We start from the raw sequence: 7,424 nt of genomic DNA, 5'->3' as shown, positions 1-7,424 counted from the left end.
CTTTTACAGGAAGCAGGAAATGACAAGAGATTTGTTTGGAATAATTTTCTCTTGTCAAAAACACTCTGTGGTATAGCTGAAAATTGTAAAAATCACCTGACTAAGCTGACTTTCACGGTTCATCCATGTCCTTCAAGTGTCAATTTTTTTATACATTTTGTTTTTGAAAAGTATCGGTTAAGTGAAAGAATTATGTAACTTTATACTATACATATGTTCCTTTGTTTATTGAATGGGCATTGTTTATTTCTAAGGGTTTTTTTCTTTTTAGTTCAGTATAAATTTATACAGGCTTACTTAAAAATAATCATTTTAAAAATAGTGATATGAGTTATGAGTAAAGGTCTGTCAACATATGTCGCAATGGGACAAAATGAAGCACATGTCGTTTTTTGACATTTCAAATGATCAAATTAACTCTTTATCTCTGAGGGGGATAAACCCACTATGCTGGGGCCTTTTTTGGTACTAAATCTGAAAATGACAAAAATGTCACTAAATGGGTCATCAAATCAAAACAAGTGAACCTATTTTGATAGTTCTTCATCTTATGAATGAACTCCCGGTAAAAGAGGCGCCGAAAAGTAATTTGATGTCAAAGTCATCGTAAAGGAATGTGCACTGACACTGGGAGCGGCTTCCCGGAGATAAGGAGTTAAAGAAATGTTCAAGCCCTATAAAGATGTGAAAGCAGTATTAGTTTGGTCTAGCTGTTTGGTTCCTAGCTACTTGAAGTTGAGGAGTCGGAAATCACAGTCGTGAGAAAATCAAGATTTTTGCTGATATCTTGAACAACGGGAGTACGACAAGCAGCATCATTACTAAAATCAGAATTCTGTTCATGCATTAGTTATTTATGAGCAGATCCGTGAATTATACAAGTTGATTGAAATTGTCTGAAATAAGCTAGGTACCCAGTCATTTGAAATGGGAACCTGTTCAGTAGCCATAAGTGTCTCTGGTCCAGAATTTAAAAAGTCTGATTGTTTGATAAGTTATTGTTTTAATTGTTGTAAATGAACTGCTCAACTCTGGGCTAGTGAATTCGTAACCTTTATTTACTCACAAAGACAAGGTAAGAACCGGAGCTCATACCATGTGGTGGCTAGTAGGTAGCTTTTGTTTTGTTATTTTAGCAGTCATAGGGAAATTGTCATCTTGTAGATGATAGAAGTCTTGGTAAAGCTGCTATCTATTGTATTATAGGGTGTTTGTTTTGGTAAGGGCTGAGTGAGAGTAAGAAGTGACTGATTTACATCTCCTATAGGTTGGAAGAACAGATAGTGGACTGTTTCATGAGGGTGATCACATATCAGACCTGGTGGTTGGATTTTGGGGTACTCATGATGGATCAAAGATAGAAAATTGTAGTGCTGTTTGAGGATGTTATGTTGTGCTCGGGGTTTGTCCTGTTCATAACATACCTCCTTAAAGTTGGCCATGCCCCAATATTCAGTCATTCCTCTCTAGATTTATTTACAGATTTTTTTGGTCACTTAAGTGAATGATTCTGGCTAGCTGAACTGAGTGTGAGTAAGAGCTGCTTTTTTGCACAACTGTGTGCTTTCTTTTTGCATGGTATGTCTATTTGTCCTTATATCCAATGAAGTGCAAGCCTGACAGCAAAGGACGAGTGTTCTGTCAACTGCTATGACTGTGGATGTCTTCCTTGCTGTCAGCTTCACTGTTTTCCATTGTTTGTAAGGCAGACAGATTCGGTGAAGATGACAATGTTAGTTGGTATTTTATTCTATGAGCAAGTCTTTTTGAAATGCTGCCACTTCTGCTTTCATTTGTGATGTATCTGACCATACATGAATACATGATCAGTTATATTGCAATAGTATGCCAGAATAATCCTCTACTTGTTCCCTCTTTATTTTGTTGGATTTTTGGATAGTGCTACTCAGGTTTTTATGATTTTTCGGAGGTCTCAGTTCTGTGAACATCTGGAATATCAAGTACAGGAGAGTCTTCTTAATTCAAACACTATTAATCCAAAAACAGCAGTAAACTGAAGAAAATAAAATCCCCATTTTTTCCCATCTATTTCGGTGTCCTATCTAAGCCAAAAATGTGGCTAAACAAAAAAAAATCTGGCAGTCTGACAGATTTCTTTTTAAGCGGACTCCACTGAAGTGAATGTCCAAGATTTAGTAACTTATGTACCACAAAATGTCTGGCCATTGGGTTGTATGTGGCTGAACTGTTCCTTTCACATTTTCCAATGCAGTTCATAGGCCTCTGGATATTAATTTAAGATAAAAGGATTTTCCATAAGTTTCTATGCCATTTTTGTACTTTGTTTTGAGTAAATGGTCATGTTTGAGTATTTGGTGCGGATAAATTGAAGCTCAAAGTGATTGAAATAGTTATTTTCAAATACTAGTAAAAATAGTTTGAGTTGTGATGTAAACCCAATGCCATGCAACTCCTCTGCAGGAAACTGAAAATATCCATGGCATTTGTTTGGATTTCTTTAAAAAAAAAATTTTTATTGTGCAAACTTTTGAATTAAAATATTATATGTGTGTGTGGCTTGAGAAAGTTGACCCATATCGTTTCGAACTACAGGCTTACTACTGATTAAGTAAAAATTCAATCATAATTTGAAAGGATTTTACTTTACCTGACTTCTAAGTATCTCAGGAATTACTTTGATGGTAGGGTTTTCTATAAAAAAATTTAAATAGATATTAAAACCAGACTTTAAAAATTGGTGCTTGAGGTTTGTCTTCTTCTATTCCCAGCTCTGAACTATCAGTGCAGTAGAATCGAACATTTTGTTCCAAAATATTCAATGAATTTTCCCTTCACTATGCACATGAATATCTACATCTGCAAACTAACCGCACTAATTACACATCCTTACCCTTTGCTGTTTTGACAGTGTACTGTGTAGCCCTTCTTCTTGAAATCATATTTGTAATACCCTACCTCACAAAACATGCAATATTTAAAAAAATACAGCCAAAAACATTGTAGGCCTACTCAACATTGTATTTTTTAAATTACAAAACTCCCTAATCCCCCCAAAAATGTTAAAATCTGACTTTTCGTGCCTTTCTTCAGACACACACACACGTATTATCTGTGGATTTGCACTGAACCAATTTATTACATGTGTTATTACACATTGTGTAGTTCTATGGCTCATGTTATTCTCTTCTGTTGTTTATCGGCTCTTTGTTTAAAATGGCTCCAACTTACATGTAGGCGTAGGTAACCTATACATCGTTCTTGGAACAGTGTATAACAAACTGCTCGCTGAATATGATATTCGTTTTACCGGAACATTTATCACTTTCTAGTCCTCCCTGAGAAAGGTTGCGTCTGGCATGGTGTTGTGTAAACATCTCAGTTTTGGCTGGAAATTTCAGTCTACTGCTATGGTTGTTTGATTATACTTGTATAAATTATTTTGGATTGTTTTCTTACCGTGTAACAGCTGAATAAATAAAGCTTGGTTATACATATGTGTGTATGGTAGTGGTTACCCTCATTGTTTCATTTACTGTCCTTGTGGTTAGATAGTTCTTAGCTCCTACTAGATTTTTCTACATCTTTTTAAGCTGTCATGACTTTGCAACAACCACAGGTGTAAGATGACTACTGTCAAGTTGTAAGGATGTCTTTTGAAAACTGCAGATTTTCAAGATTGTTACTCTTATGTCTTGCAGTCCTGCATCATGAGACAGTTGACACACTGGTATTGCTAAGCTACGGCTTGTGAATGCAGTTTAGCACTGCCCTTATCTTTTTTTTGTAATTGTCCAGGAGTGTTCGAGGCTTTCTGCTCATGGCTTAATCCTATCAAACTCCTCATTCCCTCCCTATTAATTATTAAACAACCACAGTGTTTTAAAGGGGCATTGAAACCCAAAACATACCGTACCAAATTACCAAATGAATGCTGAACACAAAATCTATCTTGTCAAGTGCAGGTAAATATAAAGTGTGCATATATATGTGTACATTACTTATTTTGCCGCTCTAAGTCTCAGCTGTCACAGACACAAATGGAAAGAGAAGAAGAAAAAAGTTCAGAAGCAAAAGCAAAACTCCAGTCAAAAGACACTTGACAAAGAGTCCTGAGAACAGAACTACAATCCTTCTTACACATGAAGTAATCTATAAGCAGAATTTCAAATTCAACCATGGATCAGAGCCTATTAAATTGGAAATATCTTGGAATGGAAGCTAAACCAGGAAAGTCTGCTCTTTAAAGCAGGTACACCATTAGTTAGTTAACATTATCTTCTGCCAATCACTTTCATAACAAATACAGTGAACCTGCCGAGACGGCCACGTGTATAATACAAACGGCCACTTGCCATTTCCCTATAGTGTTTTTTCTATATAATTACACTGTTAAACGATTATCTGCCTGCCACAGCCACTATATTCTATCAACTAATACCCCCAAAAACGGTCTAAGATAGCCGCACAAATCTCTCATTGTCCGACGCTTTGTCAAAAATTACATATTGGTCACTGACAGTACCGACACTGTGGGCAAGCCGTCCCAATCCATTCTTCTGTCGTTATTGTTAGTCTCTCTTATGAATGAGCTCCTACTATTTAATTTACCCATGATGACCCGTCGGTAACAATCGATTTTCAGCTGCTGGTGGGGGAGGCACTTTAAGCCCCGCCCACAACTCGTACACTAATCATAAGTGAGCAGTCGCTTTGTTTACCCTGTCGTCAGTAACAATAGACGTCAACATGAACTTGTGACAAAAGTGTCGCTCATTCGCTGAGTGGAGGCGAACCATTTCTTTTACGATGGCAGTCGGTCTCCTTTGTCAGACACATTTAGTTTTTAATTTCAACCTTGCATGTTATCATAATTAGAAGAAAATTGAACTAACAGTGAAAAATTCCACAAAAACCTTCCATCCCCTTCCCCCTTACAAAAGAACCCCCCCCCCCCTCAACATTTTAATTAGCCTTACGGCAATCTTAATAATAATAATAAGTCTTAAGCCTTCGTAATAAGTCTTAAGCCTTGATAAACCTTCAGTTGAGACCTCAGAAGGAAATGATGTTTTCTTCATTTTGATCAGTCCTGCATAAGACGGCCACCTGTCTCATTGACCACTTTTCTCGTCGATAATGCATGGCTGTCTTACTCAGGTTTAAATGTATATATATGACAGATACATACACGACATCCACCCCTTTCATCAACTCAAACAATTCAAGGAATCAACATCTCCAGAAAAGAAACAATGAGCCAAGCTTGACATACAGAGTTTATTTCTCATGACTGTGGAATGCTTTGATCATAGTTATAATAAAAATCAAATCCTCTTCTATGACCTGACATCACAGTACTCTTAAGACAAGCCTGACTATTTAAAATCACAAGAACGATTACAGCATTCAAAGCAGCAAATTCTATGAAAAAAAAACCCAACCCACCAGAGTAATCACAATCTCTTTTGAGAATCCAACAATTACAAGACAGTGCTTAAACTAAGACTCAATAACATATCACACGGTTTTGTTTTTATTAATTACACGTGGTTCTAATAAGTCATTTTGGACATCTCAAAATTTACTAGTCACATTCTTGTTACAGTAACTACAGGATAATGCATGATTTGAGCCTATGACCCGCGTGGTGCATGCTACGACTAAAAAAAAAAGACAGTACCTTCCCAGAGACTTTGAAATTTTGGTCAAGTCCCCCTTTGACAATGTAAGTATTTGAAACTAATTTATACAGGTGCACATATTTTCAAAAGTAGGCCTACTGTTTATGTTAGTTAAATGGTAATTCTTCACAAGCAATAACATAGGAAATTGGTTAAAATAAAATAAAAACTTTCCTTGATTCCTTCTCAGAGATATTGCATTTATATTTAGAGATACTGTCATTTGCCAGACATTGTGTGAATGTTTGAATGTCATTAACCCTCTGAACCCTGGCCCCCTGTGGCATCCAAGCACCAGCACCTGGCGCCCTGTGGCTGCCTAACCCCTGCACGGAGCACTATCACCCTCAGGGTGCCACTCGCGTTCACAGGGTCAAAACATTAAATATCAATATTACTATCTCGTCAGTGTCCGACTCTAACTGTGTATCCGTACAATTAGGCCAAATGCTTTTTTTTGGTCTCAAATCATGTCATTTACAACCACAATTACAACTTGTGATAATATATAGAATTTTTTTTTTTTTAAACTTAACTAAAAATTGTGAGCAATTTTGGTTGTTAATAAAAAAGAAACTATGTTTTTTTTCCACTTTTCTGAAAATCGACGTTCATGCACATATACAGTTAGAGTCGGACATCATCGACATTTACATAAATATTCCACACCTGATAAACACCCCTTTTTTATATATAAATAAATGTAGGAGTAATATGCTGAACACACTATCCCCTCTATAGTAGCACCAGGGAAGTATCTCTACCCTGTTTTGTACTTCTCACGACAGGTGAATTTGATTGACCCTTATACTCCCACACAGTGCGGCAGTCACAGCACCTTCATGTACAACACACAAATCATGTACCTGGTGGCTCATCAGGAAGGAGAGGAGGATCACAGTGTCCCTTAACCATACTTGTAGGAGACACAGATAGTATATCACCATCTTTCTAGTTTAATCAATAGCTACTTTTAAGAGGTGAGGTGAAGGTATTTCACATAATACAACATGGTCAATTAAAAAATTAAGCTTGACATTTCATTTTTGCCCCAGTCTAAAAAACAGGAAACGTTCAATCAAGTATGACGAAGCATGTCAACATACCATTTGTATACAGTTTGAAGATAGTCAAGATCCTGAACTTGCTGATAATAAATGCAGTGCAGCATGAGTCCCTATGACTTTGCATTCCAATAGCACCTCAAGTTTGCACTTACATAATTACAGCAACATTTTTTTAAATGTCAAAATTCTAAACCTCCTCCCATTTCTTTCAAAATTCCACTTTTTAATCTATTGAAGAAAACATACATTTTGAAAACATATTAGAAATTATAATGTAAAAAAAGCCCAAACATAGTGGAACAAGATGAGTAATACCAAAGATCGTACATAACAAGTTGGTCCACTCAGCCAAAAAAGTGTCCGTCAGAAGTCCGCTCATTGCTTCAGATGGCGCTGCAGTCTGTTTTGAAGCTCTCTTTCATTTCTCCAGAAGAAGAATAGGAATAGCACCTCCTTGCTGGGCAGATCGACTGCTGCTCCTCAGCTGTTCGGGTTCGTTCAGTGTGGAGTTTTAGGTTTTTAAAAAATTTTAATGACCTCTCGCCTCTCATTCTAAAGTCAAATTAAACGAAGAAAACAGTTGCCTCTTCTGGTTTTTTGTCAGCGTAACCATTTTAAAATAGCGTTCTTCCAAAATTTGAATTCTTATTTATTCAAAAACTTGTTAGTTTTCACTTCGATTTTTTTTCACACA

The sequence above is a fragment of the Aplysia californica genome, unplaced genomic scaffold (genome assembly GCF_000002075.1).
Source record: "Aplysia californica isolate F4 #8 unplaced genomic scaffold, AplCal3.0 scaffold00025, whole genome shotgun sequence".
Classification (NCBI taxonomy): domain Eukaryota; kingdom Metazoa; phylum Mollusca; class Gastropoda; order Aplysiida; family Aplysiidae; genus Aplysia; species Aplysia californica.
Note: the sequence above shows the minus strand (reverse complement) of the source record.